This window comes from Bufo bufo, chromosome 2, assembly GCF_905171765.1.
Source record: "Bufo bufo chromosome 2, aBufBuf1.1, whole genome shotgun sequence".
NCBI lineage: Eukaryota > Metazoa > Chordata > Amphibia > Anura > Bufonidae > Bufo > Bufo bufo.
In genome coordinates, this window is record NC_053390.1 from 637,140,830 (window position 1) to 637,161,459 (window position 20,630).

At 44.8% G+C, this 20,630-nt stretch overlaps 1 protein-coding gene across 1 annotated transcript in view; it reads left to right on the forward strand.

Moving 5' to 3' along the window:
• The first annotated feature begins 10,211 nt into the window (after window positions 1-10,211).
• ZNF330 (zinc finger protein 330) overlaps window positions 10,212-20,630 on the forward strand; it is a 38,995-nt gene continuing 28,576 nt past the window's right edge. Inside the window, exon 1 of the mRNA XM_040418486.1 lies at window positions 10,212-10,315. The gene's annotated coding sequence lies outside the window, so the exon portion shown is untranslated. The remainder of the gene's footprint in view (window positions 10,316-20,630) is intronic.

Sequence of the window (20,630 nt, forward strand, 5' to 3'; positions counted from 1 at the left end):
CTAATATACCTGTTAGGGGTTAAAAAAAATCGCATCTACAGCCTGCCAGCAAACGATCGCCGCTGGCAGGCTGTAGATCCACTCGCTCACCTTCCGATCCTGTGAACGCGCGCGCCTGTATGCGCGCGTTCACAGGAAATCTCGCGTCTCGCTAGATGACGCGTATATGCGTGACTCTGCCTGCAGCTGCCGCCTCCGGAACGCGATCCTGCATTAGGCGGTCCGGAGGCGGTTAAATATGGATGACCTATCCGGTGGGGGTACATCTCCCAGTTGAGTGCTGAGGCCTCTTTTTCATCTTGTGACATCCCATCTATTGGTCACATGGCCTTTCTGCAGCTCAGTGCCATTTTAGTGAACGGTATTGTTCTGCAATAGTCCAGTCACTATACTATGCTTTGATTCGATGCTGCAGCACTCGTCCAAGTACCATGGCCCCTTTTAACAGCTGATGGTTAGGGGTCCCAGAAGTCAGACCAGAACCCATTTGATATTAACCACCTCCCATCTGCCCGTTGACTATAAACGTCCGGGAGGTGGATCTTTATCTCTGAATGGACATTCAGAGATGGCAGCTGCACGCTAATCGTGCAGCTGCCGAGCGCGGGGCCTGCTGTCAGTGACAGCAGGGCACCCCAGAGAGAAGGCAGGGACAGTTCCCAGGCGTCCCTGCCTTCTATATCGCTGTATATGCGCTTCCTGTCCAGGCGGTCATGTGACCGCCGGGGCCGGAGAAGTGCAGGAGCTGTCGGGTCTTCCATAGACCTTGATCAGCCCTGCACTGAGGCTGTACAGCTACAGTATTAGGCCGAATGCACACGGCCGTGTTCCGCGGCCGAGAGCGGTCCGTGGTATGCCGGGCTGGATTCCTGTTCAGAGCAGGAGCGCACGGCGTCATTGGTTGCTCGTATAGTGTATTACTGTAGTGCAGCGGCGACATGAAGCGCACGGCGTCATAGCAACCAATGACGCTGTGCGCTCCTGCTCTGAACAGAAATCCAGCCGGCATACCACGGACCTCTCTCGGCCGCGGAACACGGCCGTGTGCATTCGGCCCTATGCTGTACAGCCTCTCTGGGGGGTGTATTTCCCCTGTAACTGGGGCTACTATGTCAGCACCAGTTACAGGTGAAATCAATAGTGGAAAAAAAAAAAGAAAGTCAAGTCAAATGTCCCCCAGAGGTCTTGTATGGGGGACGCAAAGTGTAAAATAAAAAAAATAAAAAGGTTTCACATGTAAAAATAAATAAATTCCACATGTAAGTAATAAAAAAAAAGTTAAAATAGAAAGAAAAAAAATAGACATATTTGTTATTGCCGCGTCTGTGACGGTCGGCTCTATAAATATATCACATGATCCACCCAGTCCGATAAACACCATAATAAAATATAAAAACTGTGTCAAAAAAAAACATTTTTGTCACCTTACATCACAAAAGTGCAACACCAAGTGATCAAAAAGGCGCATGTCCCACAAAATGGTACCAATAAAATTGTCACTTCATCCTGCAAAAAATGAGCCCCTACATAAGAAAATCACTCAAAAAATATATATATATAGCTCTCAGAACATGGAGACATTAAAACATAATTTTTCTGTTTCAAAAATACTATTATTGTGTTAAAGTGAAATAAATAAAAAAAACTATACATATTAGGTATCGCCACATCCGTAACAACCTGCTCTATAGAAATATCACATGACCTAACATGTGAACACAGTAAAAAAAATAAAAATACAAACAGTGCCAAAAAAGCCATTTTTTTGTCACCTAACATCACATAAAGTGCAACACCAAGCGATCAAAAAGGCATATGCCCCCCCAAAATAGTACCAATCAAACTGGCACCTCATCCCGCAAAAAATAAGACCCTTACTAAGATCGGTCAAAAAATAAAAAAGCTATGGCTCTCAGACAATGGAGACACTAAAACATAATTTTTTTTGTTTCAAAAATGCTATTATTGTGTAAAACTTAAATAAATAAGAAAAAGTATACATTTAGATATCGCCACGTACGTAACGATCTGCTCTATAAAAATTCACATGACCTAACCCCTCAGGTGGACGCTGTAAAAATAAATAAATAAAAACTATGCTAAAACAACCAATTTTTTGGTCACCTTGCCTCATAAAATGAAATAATGAATAATCAAAAAATCATATTTACCCAAAAATGGTACCAATAAAAACGTCAACTCTTCCTGCAAAAAACGAGCCATTGCACAAGACGATCGGCAGAAAAAAAATTAAAATATGGCGTTCAGAAAATGGAGACATAAAAACATTTTTTTTTTCAAAAATGCTTTATTATTATGTAAAACTGAAACAAACAAACAAAGAAAGTAGACATATTTGATATCATCGCGTCCGTAACAACCTGCTCTATAAAAATAGCACATGATCTACCCTGTCAGATGAATGTTGTAAAAAATAAAAACAGTGTCAAAACAGCCATTTTTTGGTTACCCCGCCTCACAAAAAACGTAATAGAGCAATTAAAAATCATATGTACCCCAAAATAGTACCAATAAAACTGGCACCTTATCCCCTAGTTTCCAAAATGGGGTCACTTTTTGGGAGTTTCTACTGTAAGGGTGCATCAGGGGGCTTCAAATGGGAAATGGCATCTAAAAACCAGTTCAGCAAAATCTGCCTTCCAAAAACCATATGGCGCTCCTTTTCTTCTGTGCCCGGTCGTGTGCCCTTACATCAGTTTACAACCACATGTGGGGTGTTTATGTAAACCTCAGAATCAGGGTAATAAATATTAAGTTTTGTTTGGCTGTTAACCCTCTATGTGTTAAAGAAAAAAAAATGGATTAAAATGGAAAATCTGCCAAAAAAGTGAAATTTAGATATTTCATCTCCATTTTCCTTTAATTCTTGTGGAACACCTAAAGGGTTAAGGGATCATGCACACGACAGTATTTTGCGGTCCGTATACGGAACCATTAATTTCAATGGGTCCGCAAAAGATGCAGAAGGCAGACGGGCGGCATCCGTTTTTTGCGGATCCGCAATTTGCAAACCGCAAAAAACGGCACGGTCATGTGCATGAGCCCTAACAAAGTTTGTAAAATCTGTTTTGAATAACTTGAGGGGTGTAGTTTCTACAATGGGGTCATTTATGGGGGGTTTCCACTATGTAAGCCCCACAAAGTGACTTCAGAACTGACTTTAGAAATTTTGTTAAAAATTTAAAAAATTGCTTCAAAAATTCTAAACCTTCTAACGTCTTAAAAAAAATATAATTACATTACCAAAATGATGCCCACATAAAGTAGATATATGGGGAATGTTAATTAATGAATATTTTATGAGGCATCACTAACTGTCTTGAAAGCAAAGAGATTCAGATTTAGAAAAGTGAATTTTTAAAAATTTTCGTTAACTTTTAGATTTTTTTAATAAATAAAGGTAAGACATATTGACTCAAATTTACCATTAACATGAAGTAGAATGTGTCACGAGAAAACAATATCTGAATGGCTTGGATAAGTAAAAGCGTTCCAAAGTTATTACCATATAAAGTGACACATGTCAGATTTGCAAAATTAGGCCTGGTCAGGAAGGGAGTAAATGGCCCGGATGTGAAGTGGTAAAGCACCATAGGCCAAAAATACTTAGTTTTTAGGTAAGCCCCTTTGAAACCACTACAATCAGTGCTTGGCTACAGCGGTCAAATATCCCTATGTTGGGATGTCATGACTGCAGCAGGAGGTAGAGAACGGTATGGGACCACATCTGATGTAGCAGCAGAATTGAAGCGGGGGATCAATATGATATGAATATGCCTTTTTTTATTCATGTACAGGATGCTGATAGGTTTGAAGGTGTTCCAGCATATTCCCAAATTCTACAGTACTCTACCTGCAAGGCTCGGTGGGCCTATGTTATGATTATCATTTTAGCATCTTTGTAGTTATGCTATGCCCGATCCAATCACTATGCCTTATTGGTGACAACCTGCATTAGCTACTGAGGGTTTATTTTTATAATGGATCTTCAGAGATCACAGAGGAGGCCACAGGTGACATTGTAGCCACTCACATCACCCCATGGGGCACTCTAGGACTGTTTATAGGGGACGTCTCAAACAATCCTTCAAAACTGCTTCCCCTGTCACCTATAGAACAGCTGACAGACTCCCTTTAAAGAGGACCTATTACAGAGAGCTTACAGGGATTTATTAGGGCTACCGGGCCCAAGAGACTGAGCGGGCCCAAAGGCCCTTGTGCCACATAAGAAGACACCAGTATTATAGAAAGTGCATGCTAGTCAAGCTATCCTCTGGCTGGAGGGAAGGGGTTAGGTCAAGAATTTGGCATGGCAGGTAGGGTGGGGGTGCCGTTTCAATTTTTGCCTCAGGCAGCACAAAGGCTATGTGCTTCCCTTCCCCTTGCCACAAATAACTGAGGGAAAGGGGGCCCAAGTTGAACTCTTGCACCAGGATCCATGAGCCTTTAGTTACGCCACTGCATCTACGTACTTCATTCCGGCAGGCTGTTCCTTCAGAGAACAGCCTGCCGGAATGAACCGGATCCGGCGCTGCCGGATGCAAACGGAATGTCCGCCGGCCCCATTATTAATAAGTATATTTACAGTATAATTGCAAATAAATACATTCCGTTAACATCCGGCTGACAAGCGGAGAACCCGCCGGCCACAAACAGCTGCATGCTGCTGTTTGTGTCCGGGCGATCCTCCGATTGCCTGCTGGTACAGGCTACTGGAACACTGCTACCGCAGAGGTGAAGGTAGCCTAAGACTGATCAGCCAAAAAAAAATTGTTGGAGTCAATTTTGTCAATTATATTAAAAGCTACACACCTCTTACTGAATTTTGCCCATTTTGGACTGCCCTAGTCAGAAAATGAAATTTTACACACCAAAATCTGCACCAATGTCTTGTGAATTCTTAGGAAAACTGAAAAAAAGAAACACTGCAAAACCGTTAACAATTCCTCTTTGGCCCGCAATTTGCTGTCCCCAATGCACAGGCACCATCCGTGCGGTATCCACAGACGGGTCCAGACCTATTCAACTTGAATGGGTCTGTGATCCGTAAGCACTGCAAAAAAAATAGAACATGTTCTATTTTTTTGCGGTGTGGAGGCGTGGAGAGAAACCACGGAAGTACTCCGTAGTGTTTCTGTGGGGTTCCGTGCCTCCGTTCCGCGCTGCACCTCCAGATCAAGTGAATGGGTCTGCATCCGTGATGCGGTGAGCACATGCCCTGTGTCCGCATTTCACAGACCCGCGGGCCGCAATACCGACACGGCCGTGTGCATGAGGCCTTTGGTATATACTATATACAGCACTCTTTTTAATAAGAGTTGCAGGATCGCACTATAACAAGCCAGATCATGGCGACTTTATATGTTTCAGCACATTGGGAATATAATTATCAGACCTAACACAAAAGGTTTTATGCTCCTGCTTCACACAGTGAAGCAGTCTTCTAATTGGAATACACAGAGCAATCTGAGGTATTTCTCGAGAAATGCTCATATAGAAAGACTTACATAGCATGCTAAAGCAAATTTTTTTTTACGGCACAAAACTATAGTGCACCACAAATTCATGCTTGATAATTGGATGCCACCTACTGACTTCTTACAGAATAGAAAACAAGAAATCTTCAAGTGGATTAAAGCATCTATTTATCACAGGAGAAAGCACCAGTACATTACATGGACTATGGTAAGTAGAAGGCCCAGTTACAGATTTTGCAGCTTCTAGTGTCACCTAGTAACATAGTACATAAGGCTGAAAAAAGACATTTGTCCATCCAGTTCGGCCTGTCATCCTGCAAGTTGATCCAGAGGAAGCAAAAAAAAAAACTGTGAGGTAGAAGCCAATTTTCCTCATTTTAGGGGTAAAAATTCCTTCCCGACTCCAATCAGGCAATCAGAATAACTCCCTGGATCAACGACCCCTCTCTAGTAGCTATAGCCTGTAATATTATTACGCTCCAGAAATACGTCCAGGCCCCTCTTGAATTCCTTTATTGTACTCACCATCACCACCTCCTCAGGCAGTGAGTTCCATAGTCTCACTGCTCTTACCGTAAAGAATCCTTTTCTATGTTTGTGTACAAATCTTTTTTCCTCCAGACGCAGAGGATGTCCCCTCATCACAGTCACAGTCCTGTGGATAAATAGATGATGGGAGAGATCTCTGTACTGACCCCTGATATATTTATACATATTAATTAGATCTCCCCTCAGTCGTCTTTTTTTCTAAAGTGAATAACCCTAATTTTGATAATCTTTCAGGGTAATGTAGTTGCCCCATTCCAGTTATTACTTTAGTTGCCCTCCTCTGGACCCTCTCCAGCTCTGCTATGTCTGCCTTGTTCACAGGAGCCCAGAACTGTATACAGTACTCCCTCTGCATCGATTTCTCTTGTTTCCTCAGGAGTTAGGGCTGATTCACATCATCGTACACGGTCCATGTGTCGGCCGCATCTCCAGGATGACAGCGTCTCTCCTGACCCAAACTGACTGTCAGTTCCTATCTGACTACTGGGCTCTTACAGTGTACTCAAAGCATTATGTGAGCGCAGTACCATCAGTAACTGTATCATAAAGACCTATGATACAACCAGTTTGGGTCACGGGGCCATGTTTCCCGGACTGAACATGGTCGTGGGAATAAGCCCTTACTTATCCCCCTTCTTTCTTGAGCTAAACTGAAGATTCGCAGAGCTGGACTGGTAAGTTTTGACTATACAATCGCCTCTATAGTTATGGTCACCATTTTAATATATATCATATAATACAAATCTTAATATGATAGCTTAGTAGATGTCTTCTAGGTCTCTAAGCATCAAACAGGCTACCCTAAAACACAACAGGAAAAATATCTCTATAGTGAGTGGGAAAATGTGAAACTATCATTTGACTAATTTTATATTTAGTTTTCTTTATTGATTTCTGGAACCCTGCATTGTAACTATACAGAATTGTTACAGTATGCAGTACTTTTTCTTCTTTATAATAATCAGCACTCTGTAAGACGCATTACTGAAGCAGACCAGGAGGAGGTAAGCACTAGATGTGGTCTGAGCTCGCATTATGTCAGATACTGTCAATCACAAGGAAAACACAGAGCCGGCAAAAACTGTTAGGTAAACGTGGGCCTCACCCCCAGGGAACAGTACTGCATTTGAAGAGATATTTCTATCTTTTAAAAGGGTTTTCTGAGATTTTTTTCTACTGATGACCTATCCTCTTGATAAGTCATCGATTGGTGGGGGTTCGACACCCAGGACCCCCTCCGATCAGCTCTTTTGAGAAGGTAGCCGCTCTCCTGCGAATGCTGCAGTCTTCTCAAAACTCACCAAGCACAGTGCCGTACATAGTATAGTGACCGTGCTTGGCATTGCATCTCAGCCTCATTCCCTCAAATGGGGCTGAGAGGCTCTTAGGCCACGTGATCGATGAACGTGTCGTCACTGGCCTAGGGAAAGCCGAGAGTAGGTCACAGCACTTACAGGAGCCACGCTGCCTTCTCAAACAGCTGATCGCCGGGTGTCTCCTCACCAGTCAGATACTGATGACCTGGTCCTATCCAAAAGGATAGGTCATCAGTATAAAAATCTCAGAAAACCTCTTTAAAACCTTGGAATATCACCCTTATGATTAGTGGGTGCCTGTCCTCTATGACCCTCTGCTGATCAGAATGAAATGGTGTTCCCTGCTGTACAGGGAACTGCAGCGCAGCTTTTATCTAGTTCTCTGTACAGTGGGTGGCCACCAATCTGTGAAGTAGCTTAAGGCCTCATGGACACGACCATGTCCGTGTTGCAGTCCACAAACCGCAGATCCGCATAATACAGATGAGGTCAGTGTGCCGTAGGCATTTTTATTTGGCAGACCCATTGACTTCAATTGGTGCTTGGTGCGCATTTTGCGGAATGGACATACGGATGCAGAAAGCACATGGATGATCTGTGTTTATGATGGGCAAATCTAGTTCATCCTGCTGTGGACAAACTGAAATTCGTTATTATCCCTATATCCGTAGATGCATTAAAATGTATTGCCTCCGATGCGGCTGTGTAAAGATGGCTGTCTTTAATGGTAGACTGCATTATTCTCGTGCATATGCCATTACTGTGAGTAGCGGCGCATGCATAGATATATTACAAGCAGGCAGAACCAGATTCGCTCGTCACTAACCTGTGATCTTTCCGCATCTGTATGTCCGTCCCACAAAAAGGATAGAACATGTCCTGTACTTGTCCACAAAATACGGACCACAGACCCCATGAAGTCAATGGGTCCGCAAAAAATGCGAATGCAACACGGACAGTATCCGTATTTTGAACATATGCAATTTACAGGCTGCAAAATGCATACGGTCGTGTGCAGGAGGCTTTGGGGTGATTATCTGGTTACAACAGAAAAAGGCAACTTTAAGAAAAGCCAACAATAATTAACATTACTCAACTATTAGACTGGTTCTCCCTTTCAGGCTTTTGTACATGGCTGCAGTGATATTATCATGCCAACACGTGACCGTTCAAGCCTTAGCAATGCAACATACAATGAACATTCTGCATTTTGGAAAAAAAGAAGCCACAAAAATGCCAAAAAGTGTAGTAGTGTATATAGTGCCATGGGGCACTGGAGTGAACGGACAGCACACAGCCACTATTCGGCCACCTTTCCATGCACCGCTATGGGACTTTCAAAAATATCCAAGCCTCTGCTCTCCATTCACTCCAGGGCCCCGTTCTTGAGATAGGAGAAGTTCCCACAGTTGGAACCCACACCTACCAGAAATGTATCCTATCACCATGCCATAAATGTCCCACATGGGAATAACCCTTTAACCCCTTAGGGACTGAGCCAATTTTTGTTTTTGCACTTTAGTTTTTTTTTCTACTTCCCAAAAGTCAACTGTGGTTAGGGGAATATGTTGTCATAATGGAACAACCCCTTTAATAGATGCCACTTACTATATTTCTCTGAACTATCAGGTCATAAATGACATGATCATCAGGTGAAGAAAATAAAAATATCCCCATGTGGCAGATATATCACCCAAAGACCTCCTAGGTGTTCACAAATAATAATAAAGTTATAAATCAATAAAAATAAGAAATACACAAAATATTCTAGCAAATGTAGTAAAATGTTCACAGACGACAGCCCTGAACTGATAAAGCTACAGCGCCAAATCAAAACTCCTGTAGCAGAAAGAAGAACTCTGCTTTTACTACAACGTTATACCAGTAAAGGCTATGTACACCTTTGGTGGCAATTTTTGTTTATAATTGCCTTTTACTTATTTTTGGTGAAAAATCATACTTTCCAGTGGCCCTTATTAAAAAATATTGAGCCGTTCTGTCACAAATGGTTAACTGTTTTTCTAGCTGTGTGACTAGTACTTTCACTTTCATCTAATAACCCTTATCTCTAAACTACTGAGAGGTCATAATCACTTATTTAATCAGTAAGATAAGGAATCAGCTTTGATGAGTGTTTATAATGTCAGAGAGCGGGGATAAGGAGTCTGTCTGCTTCTCAGATGACGGAAAAGACAAAAAATCCACTAGAGCATGTCAGCTCTCTACACAAAAAAGGATTCCATATTTTTAATAAAGACCAATTGAAAATATGATTTTTAGCTCAAAATAAGTACAATGCAATATTTAAAATAAAAAAATTGCCTACAAAGGTGTACATAGCCTTAAAAATGAATGCATGAGAAAATGACATTTGTTTTATTAACATTTTTTTCCAGAAAAAAAGTAAACAAAACAATCAATACTCTGTATTAAAGATAAGACCTAGGGGAAAATATAAACATTAAAAACTACTTAGAGAAGCAAAAAAAACAAAGAGTGTCTGTGTTCATTATTGTGATACCACAGTCTGTATACGTGGTCAAATGTGAAGCCATGACATCTCATTGCACACGAAAGGTCAGCTATGTATCAGCCTAATGCAACACTGCCATCTAGTGTTCATTCAATTATCACAACGCCATGGTTTCTGACGGAAAAAGATTTACCGAGTCTCCAGAAACATGGCTACTCTTTTGAGACATTACTATAAACGTATTACTGCTCTAGTGTTCACAAATCCGCTTAGTCTCGAACGGATGCTCCAGTTTTCTGGCCAATCACAGTCTTTGTTTTATGTCCGTAGTGAATGGAATGACGAAGGAGACACTCAGCTATTGGCTGAGTTTAGACTCGCTGGTTACAGTAGGAGGAGACCTAAACTCTACACAGCTGGGACGGAGCTCGGCGCTGTCTCTGCTCTTCCATAGCTTCCGGTGTGCATTAGGACACAAGGTAGGTGGTGGTGACCACTAGTGGTGCATGAGGTTTGCCGTGTCGCCCAGTTACTCCAGTTCTGCTCATTATAAGTTGGTTGTCCTGTGGTGGACTGCACTGGGGATAAGAAGTGTAGTACACATGGCAGTCTGCTTGAACTTTCCCTAAGCTGCTTAGGGACTCTGAGAGATGGAGGCTCCAGGTCTTCCTTCCTGCCAGTTATGTGAAGATGTGTAAGGTCACATTTTGCAGTAATACACCGGCCTCCTAAATACTGCCACACCGTGTCTATAATACCGCAGTGAACTGACTGGGTTCATTTCTGCTGCAGGTTTTTCACATTATTTAAAGTTCCAGCAAAGTCGAGCATTAAAAACATCTCATCCACTCTGTACAGAGAATGTCCTCACCGGGATCTGTATGTAGCTGATGTCCTGTGAATCTTAAGCGGTTTTCCGGTTATAGTGATAGTGAGGGGTATTCCCATCTTAGACAATGGGGACATATCGCTAGGATATGCCCTAATTGTCTGATAGGTGCGGGTCCCTGAGGTTAAACGAAGCCTAACATGAGGCCGGCAAAGTGGTGGCTGGCGGTGCCGGGTCCGGCCACCACCAAGCCTTCCTATTGGCCCGCCAAAAAATAGCCAGTCATTGGCTGGCGCTGTGCATGTGCCCATGCCGATGTAAACAGTGGGGAACCGCATTAGCATGGAGTAGGTAAGTATGAATCTTCTGTTTCAGCAGGCAGGCTGCGGGCACTTGCTCAAAAAATCATTATAATCGGGTAACCCCTTTAAAAGCTATGTACACCTTTGGGGGCAGTTTTTATTATTATTGCATTGTACTCAATTTGAGCTAAATTTTTTTTTTTCAATTGGTCTTCATTAACAATATGGAATCCTTTTTTGTGTACAGAGCTGTTACGCTCTACTAGCTGCCTGTGGATTTTTTGTCTTTTTCGTCATCTGGGGAGCAGACGGGCTCCTTATCTCTGCTCTCTGACATTACATGCACATTATAGCTCAGTTCTTATCTTACTGATAGGTGAAAGTACCAGTCACACAGAAAAACTGTTAACCCTTGGTGACAGAATAGCTCAATATTTTTTTTTAATAAAGGCCATTTGAAGGTATAAAACAATCATAAACAAAACTTGTCCGCCTTTAAAGGGGTTTTCCCATCTTAATGATCATATTTTAATGTGTTAATGAAGTGCCTGTGATAATGTTTCTAATTATGTTCCTTTATCAAATCCCTACCTATCTTGGGGAAAAATCATGCACTCCTACCCCACAGTTGTCTTCTTGTAACCACTAGATACGGCCACCGCTTGTGTGCCGCATCAGTGGGCCGCTCCTGCGCAGAACACATTATTATCCCCCGGCCGGGCTGCACATTGCTGTCTTGAAAGTGCACGCTGCTGCGCATGCGCAATGTTGACTTCTTCCTGGCCGAGTCTAGTACAGAGCCGCGCATGCTCTGTATACAGCGCGGACATCGGTAACAGGCGTGCACATAGAGGACGTGCAGAAGTGTAGGAGGATCGGGACAACTTCAAAATAGGTAAGTATCATTTTTCCATAAATAAATTCCCCACCAAATCCACCAACGATATTATGCTAATTGACACTAAAAGGTGGAAGTCAGGAGGAACTCCAAGGGATGAGATTAGGGAGCGGAGGGTATATAGTGGTGCAGATGGCGGAAATTATGGAATGGAGGGACACTGTATATATAGGGGTTCAGGGAAGACAGATGTAGCAGAGCTGTGTATATATAGCGGTTCAGGAAAGACAGATGTAGCAGAGCTGTATATGTAGCGGTTCAGGGAAGACAGGTGTAGCAGTGCTGTATATGAGGAGGTTCAGCCACAGTGCTGGTGGGAGAGAGAAATAGACAGATGCAGCAGAGCTGTATATGAAGTGATTCAAACAGTGCTGGTAGTGGAGAGCAAGACAGATGTAGCAGAACTGTATATATAGCGGTTCAGGGAAGACATATGTAGCATAGCTGTATATATAGCAGTTCAGGGAAGACAGGTGTAGCAGAGCTGTATATGAGGAGGTTCAGACACAGTGCTGGTGGGAGAGAGAAATAGACAGATGTAGCAGAGCTGTATATGAAGCTGTTCAGACACAGTGCTAGTGGAGGAAGGGAAGACAGATGTAGCAGAGCTGTATATGAAGTGATTCAAACAGTGCTGGTAGTGGTGAGCAAGTCAGATGTAGCAGAGCTGTATATATAGCGGCTCAGGGAAGACAGGTCTAGCAGAGCTGTATATGAGGCGGTTCAGCCACAGTGCTGGTGGGAGAGAGAAATAAACAGATGTAGCAGAGCTGTATATGAAGTTATTCAAACACAGTGCTGGTAGTGGAGAGCAAGACAGATGTAGCAGAGCTGTATATACAGTGGTTCAGGGAAGACAGATTTAGCCGAGCTGTATATGAAGCTGTTCAGACACAGTGCTAGTGGGGGAAGGGAAGACAGATGTAGCAGAGCTATATATATAGTGGTTCAGGGAAGACAGGTGTTGCAGAGCTCTATATGAAGCTGTTCAGACAGTGCTAGTGGGGGAAGGGAAGACAGATGTAGTAGAGCTATATATGAAGTGATTCAAACACAGTGCTGGTAGTGGAGGGCAAGACAGATGTAGTAGAGCTGTATAGGAAGCCATTCAGCCACAGTGCTGTTAGGGGACTGGGGAAGACAGATGTAGGAGAGCTGTATATGCATCTATACAGATACATGGTCTAAGGCTTATTGCACACGAACGTGTGCGCCCCGTGGCCGTATTGCGAACCGCATTTGTGGATCCGCAATACACGGGCACCGTTCCTCGTGCATTCCGCATCACGGGTCCGCAAATCCGGAGATGCGGAATGGTTTTGTCCCGTACTTCCATTCCGCAAATGATAGAACATGTCCTATCTTTTTGCGGAACGGCCAGATCGCGGACCTATTAAAGTGAATAGGTCCACGATCCACTGCGGCTGCCCCACGGTGGGTGTTGGTGCACACATTGTGTGCTGTCCATTCCATAGCCCCGCAAAAAATATAGAGCATGTCCTATTCTTGTCCGTTTTGTGGATAAGTATAGGCATTGTTACAATGGATCCGCAAAAAAAACAATGCAATACGGATGTCAAAAGGATGTCCTCTTAATTTTTCGTGGATCAGTGTTTTGCAGACCACAAAACACATACGTTTGTGTGAATGTAGCCTTAGGCCTCTTGCACACGACCGTGTGCCCTCCGAGACATACAGTCTGTGAGTGGGCCATATGTCCTGAAACGGCATTGATCGTGCGCACGTGAGTGCACAGCATCATAGATTACAATGATGCTGTGCACGTGGGACAATAGCCCTGCGGGCGGCCCGACCTGCACAGCATCATTGTAATCTATGATGCTGTGTGCTCCCGTGTGCATGATCAATGCCGCTCCGGGATATATGGACCGTACGTCTCGGAGGGCATATGGTTGTGTGCAAGGGCCCTTAGGGTAAGGTTTTTCCAGCAGGGCAGGCTTGGATCTTTCATGTTTGAGGGGAAGGAGAGGCAGAGACCTGATGTTACAGACACTTCCCACTAGTGGGTCCACAAAAAAAAATGGGTCCACAAAAAAAACCCGGAAGTTACTCCGTGTGCATTCTGTTTCCGTATGTCCGTACTTCCGTTCTGCAAAAAAAATAGAACCTGTCCTATTATTGTCTGCATTACGGACAGGGATAGTACAGTTCTATTAGGGGTCAGCTGTCCCGCTCTGCAAAATACGTAATGCACATGGACATCATCTGTATTTTTTTGCGGATCTGTTTTTTGCGGGCCACAAAATACATACGGTCATGCAGAGGTCGCAATAACGCCTGTACAAGCGTCATAGACGCCTGTTGAGGCCATTTTACTCCCTGAAAAAAGTCTAAGCCGTACCGATACGCCTTAGGCTACTTTCAAACTTGCGTTTTTCTTTTCCGGCATAGAGTTCCGTCACAGGGGCTCTATACCGGAAAAGAACTGATCAGGTATGTCCCCATGCATTCTGAATGGAGAGTAATCCGTTCAGTTTGCATCAGGATGTCTTCAGTTCAGTCGTTTTGACTGATCAGGCAAAAGAGAAAACCGTAGCATGCTACGGTTTTATCTCCGGCTAAAAAAACTGAAGACTTGCCTGAATGCCGGATCAGGCATTTTTTCCCATAGGAATGTATTAGTGCCGGATCCGGCATTCAGAATACCGGAATGCCGGATCCGTCCTTCCGGTATGCGCATGCGCAGACTGAAAAAAAGGTGAAAAAATAAATGCCGGATCCGTTTTTGCCGGATGACACCGGAAAGACGGATCCGGCATTTCAATGCATTTTTTCGACTGATCAGGCATTTTTAAGACTGATCAGGATCCTGATCAGTCTTACTAATGCCATCAGTTAGCATACATTTTGCCTGATCCGGCAGGCAGTTCCGGCGACGGAACTGCTTGCCGGATCTCTCTGCCGCAAGTGTGAAAGTAGCCTTAGACTTTTCCCTGCCATTCATGAGCGCAGTGAGCGCTGTGAACGGCACAGGCAGCGCAGCAATGCTGCCTGAATCAACCAATAACCAGGCTCCTTACAGTGAGGAGCTTTGTTATTGGTCAGTTTGAGCGGGCTGCAGGAGCTTATGGCACACCACTCTGAAGTGAGGAAGGAGGCGCACAATCCTTACTGGCGGGGTAAGTGGGCTTGCTGTGAAATATAATAGGGGTCCCGGATCTGAGCGCCTTGTTTTCCCCTCTAATGATGAGTCTGAAGTGCTCAGCCGAGCGCGGTCTCTCCTCCCTGCTGAGTGCGGTACTGAAGACTGCCTCAATAGAAGGTCTAGGGGACCGTCTTCACTACGGCGCTCAGCAGTGAGGAAAAGTGGCTGAGCGCTTCAGACTCCTGCTTATAGAAGTCAGCGGGGGTCTCGGCGCTGGGCACGCCAACAGGAGACCTCCATGCAACCTCTATAACGACAGACCTGTTACCCGTAGACCTCTATGTCACCTGTCAGCTTTCCTATGAATCCATCAAGGATTCATTGCTGCATGTTCCATCAGACGCTGCTATAAGGATTTCTCCTGTAATGCGCCGCCGCATGGCGGCACATGGTGCTACAAGGACTGCATGTGGCCATTTACAGCCTCCAGGACATACAGTCCCTCTGCCAAGCGCATGAAGTATTCACTGTAAAATTGTATAATCCAATAACCACAGCGATGGTGGCAATTTTGTGGCATGAGAGAGGGCACTGGGTCATGGAAGACAAACTCCCCTTTATAGCAAGATCAAGCATAACACAAAATGACAGCCTCTAGATCAGAGATCAGCAACCTTTGGCACTCCAGCTGTTCGGAAACTACAACTCCCAGTATCCTCCTTTCACTTCTTTGGAACAGCTGAGCAAGTGTGCATGCTGGGTGTTGTAGTTTCACAGCAGCGCTGGAGTGCCAATGGTTGCTGCACCCTAGATCAGTGGTTATCACTGCATGATGACATCCAGATTCACAACATGTGACTGTGGTGGTGTGAAGTACGTGCCCGAGTCTTTCGCTTGTGCCCTTGGCACCAGCATGCACCACCATCCATTGTGCCTGTGTCCTGCTCCGCCAGTGCCTCAGGTCTCTTTAGAGTCTACCAACAGCCCCGGTGGCACGACATACCCACCTGAGAACTCATCTACAGGGACGTAACTTTGGTGGGCAGCAATGGCCACGTGATGGATGGCAAACCCCAGTGACCAGCGGCACATAAACAGCAGCAAAAATTAAAGGGATTGTCCCAAGATCAAAACTATTTACCTATCCATATTTGACCCAGAGAACACTAGAACATGGTAACCAAGGTGGGGTCCCCAGCGATCATGTACTTGAAGGGGACATGTCTGTTTTAGTAACGACTTGCATTTCCCATGCAATAACAATTCTGGGGAGTCAATTTTTGTGACTCTATATTGTACCATTCCTCTATTATTCCTACTAGAACTTTTGAACGAATTGCTAGTAGTCTGCAATAAAGGTCCAGCTGGGTGTTACCAGTTGACAGCACTGATTGAATAATGTCAGGCTGTGCAGGGACACCCCCATCTGGACCTTCACTGCAAACTGCCAGCAAGTCATTCATAACTAATAACAGGAATAACAGAGGAATTGTGCAACATAAAGTCATAAGAGTAGATGCTCCTGGATTGTTACTACATGGGCGGTGCAAGTAGTTACCAAAACAGACAAATCTGGAGAGGTGAGGGGTCCTGTTTAACGACAGGTGATAAATATCGATCTTAGGACAAACCCTTTAAACCTCATAAAATCACTGCAACAGTGACCTCAGTGGTACCGACCCCTCAGCGCAACAGTGACCTTAGCTAAATTTAAAATTGTCAAAATTTTCTATTTATGCATGGAAGACAGTTCTAGATACTAGTAATGGTTTCCCTGCATAAATAGCAACCCCTTAGGCCTCATGCACACGACAGTGAAAAAAAAACTGACACACTGTCAGTTTTTCATGGCCATTTTGCATCAGTGTGTGCATCCATTTTCTGGCCGTGTGTCTGTTTTTAATGTCCGTTTTTCATCAGTTTTTCATGTCCATTAGGCCTCATGCACACGATCGTTGTGTGCATCCGTGGCCGTTGTGCCGTTTTCCGTTTTTTTTTCGCGGACCCATTAACTTTCAATGGGTCCGTGGAAAAATCGGAAAATGCACCGTTTTGCAGCCGCATCCGTGATCCGTGTTTCCTGTCCGTCCAAAAAATATGACCTGTCCTATTTTTTTGACGGACAACGGTTCACGGACCCATTCAAGTCAATGGGTCCGTGAAAGAACACGGATGCACACAAGATTGGCATCCGCGTCCGTGATCCGTGGCCGTAGGTTACTTTCATACAGACGGATTCGAAGATCCCTCTGCATAAAAGCTTTTTCAGAGATGAGTTTTCACTTCGTGAAAACTCAAATCCGACAGTATATTCTAACACAGAGGCGTTCCCATAGTGATGGGGACGCTTCTAGTTAGAATATACTACGAACTGTGTACATGACTGCCCCCTGCTGCCTGGCAGCACCCGATCTCTTACAGGGGGCTGTGATCCGCACAATTAACCCCTCCGCACAATTAATCCTGCACCTGAGGGGTTAATTGTGTATATCATAGCCTCTATAAGAGATCAGGGGCTGCCAGGCAGCAGGGGGCAGACCCCCCTCCCTCCCCAGTTTGAATATCATTGGTGGCCAGTGTGCAGCCTCCCCCGCCCCCTCCCTCTATTGTAATATCATTGGTGGCCAGTGTGCGGCCCCCCCGCCCCCCCCCCCCTCCCTCTATTGTAATATCATTGGTGGCCAGTGTGCGGCCCCCCCTCTATTGTATTAATATCATTGGTGGCCAGTGTGCGGCCTCCCCCCTCCCCTCTCCCCCCCTGATCATTGGTGGCAGCGGAGATTCCGATCGTAGTCCCAGTTTAATCGCTCTGGGGCTCCGATCGGTAACCATGGCAACCAGGACGCTACTGCAGGCCTGGTTGCCATGGTTACTTAGCAATATTACAATATTAGAAGCATCATACTTACCTGCTGGCTGCTGCGATGTCTGTGTCCGGCCGGGAGCTCCTCCTACTGGTAAGTGACAGATCATTAAGCAATGCGCCGCACAGACCTGTCACTTACCAGTAGGAGGAGCTCCCGGCCGGACACAGACATCGCAGCAGCCAGCAGGTAAGTGTGATGCTTCTAATATTGTAATATTGCTAAGTAACCATGGCAACCAGGCCTGCAGTAGCGTCCTGGTTGCCATGGTTACCGATCGGAGCCCCAGAGCGATTAAACTGGGACTCCGATCGGAATCTCCGCTGCCACCAATGATCGGGCGGGGGGGGGGGGGGAGAGGGGAGGCCGCACACTGGCCACCAATGAAATTACAATAGAGGGGGGGGAGGGGGCCGACGGAGGCCGCACACTGGCCACCAATGAAATTACAATAGAGGGGGGCTGACTGGGGAGGGAGGAGGGTCTGCCCCCTGCTGCCTGGCAGCCCCTGATCTCTTACAGGGGGCTATGATACGCACAATTAACCCCTTCAGGTGCGGCACCTGAAGGGTTAATTGTGCTGATCACAGCCCCCTGTAAAAGATCGGGTGCTGCCAGGCAGCAAGGGGCAGTCATGTACACCGTTCTCAGCATATTCTAACTAGAAGCGCCCCCATCACTATGGGAACGCCTCTGTGTTAGAATATACTGTCGGATCTGAGTTTCACGATGTAACTCAAATCCGATGGTATATTCTAACATAGAGGCGTTCCCATGGTGATGGGGACGCTTCAAGTTAAAATATACCATCGGATTGCAGAAAACTCAGATCCTATGATATATTAACTCCTGACTTTACATTGAAAGTCAATGGGGGACGGATCTGTTTGAAATTGCACCATATTGTGTCAACGTCAAACGGATCCATCCCCATTGACTTGCATTGTAATTCAGGACGGATCCGTTTGGCTCCGCACGGCCAGGCGGACACCAAAACGACTTTTTTTTTCATGTCCGTGGATCCTCCAAAAATCAAGGAAGACCCACGGACAAAAAAACGGTCATGGATCACGGACCAACGGAACCCCGTTTTGCGGACCGTGAAAAAATCCGGTCGTGTGCATGAGGCCTTAAGAACGGACATGAAAAATGGATGAATTTGATTGGCAGTTATTTCTAGACCCACCTTTCTGAGAACACTCACAGGATGGTAGGCCCCCAGCTAAATAAATGTCCCCTACAGTGTATATAATTTTTTTTTTGCTGCCCCCAGCCTTATTAATGCCCCCATGTAGGCCCCCAGCTAAATAAATGTCCCCCACAGTGTATATAATTTTTTTTTAACCGCCCCTAGTTTTAATAATACCCCCAATGTAGGGCACCATCTTAAATAATGTCCCCCATAGTGTGTTTCTTTTTTTTTTAGGGCCCCCAGATTTATGTCCCCCCATGGTTTATATAGCTTTAATAATGCCCCCAATTAAAGGGATTCTGTCACCAGGATTAACGCTATAGCGATATTTATATGGGCCCATCAGTCTCCTTGCTGTGTTTTAAAATGATCCCACTGTTACTGCTCTGTGTGTGTTAGATTCTGATAAAAAACTATCTTATTGATATGTAAATTACCTTGGTCAGGAGCCCAAGGGGTTGTCCCTCATCTGTTGGAGCCCATCCGCGCCCATCGATCCGGAGCCCAGCACCGCCTACCACTTAATTTATTCACTCCACTGGCCCTGACGTAATTTCTTCACAGTGCCGTAGTCTCGCACAGGCGCAGTGGACACTGTAGTCTGCGCCCGTGCGGACTACTGGCATCGGCATCGACGAGTCAACTGCGCATGCGCCGGCTCCCTTTTCCGGTGCCAGCGTGGTGCGCAGGGAGCCGGCGCATGCGCAGTTGACTCGTTGAAGCCGGTGCCAGTAGTCCGCACGGGCGCAGACCACATTGTCCACTGCACCTGTGGTAGGCATATTTTTGGACGGACGCTAATCACTGGCCGTTAAAAGAACGGCCATGTGAATAGCCCCATAGACTTTCACTGGTGCTAAAAATGGCCGTGTGACGGGTGTTACTTAGACGGCTGTCACACAGCATTTTTCACTGTTGTGTGCATGTAGCCTTAATGTTATGTAGGCCTTCGTATTAACTATTTGAATTACTGTAACTTTTGTACTCCTGAAAATACTCCTCCAAAAATGGTAAGAGGAGTATTTTTACTCTTCCAGAAAAAATGTAGCGCGACCTCTGAGGTCGTGTGCATCAGCCCTAAGGTTGAATGCTGCAACTTTATTTATTTTTTGTGTAACCAGAAAAACCCTTTAAGTTCAGAAAAGAGCAGAGATTAAATATATACCGTAAATTACAAGTTTTACTGAACCTTTTCCCTCCCCTATAACATGCTGCCTGTAGATTGCACAGCATTTCAGAGTGACTGGTTCTCTTTCAATGGAATATGAAAACGATATGTTGTTTAAATAACATTTTAATGTAAAACTTTTTATTTTTTTGGTCACTAGTTAAAAAATAAAAAGTGTGTATATTTCTGCTGTTTTCACACTGGCTACTAGGTCTAATAGGTCATGATTTCCTGTTCTGTACAGGTAACTTTCCATACCTATGATCATTATCACCAAGGCAGGTAAGACAGGATCCACCATGCGGGATCTTGACCTCTGCACAGAGCATGCCTAGAAAACTCTCCCATAGAAGTCAGTGAGGTCCCCTCCTGATCATTGTGCCTATGGCTCATGTAGCTGCTCTCAAGACAGGAAGTCTTAACATATTTTAGGCC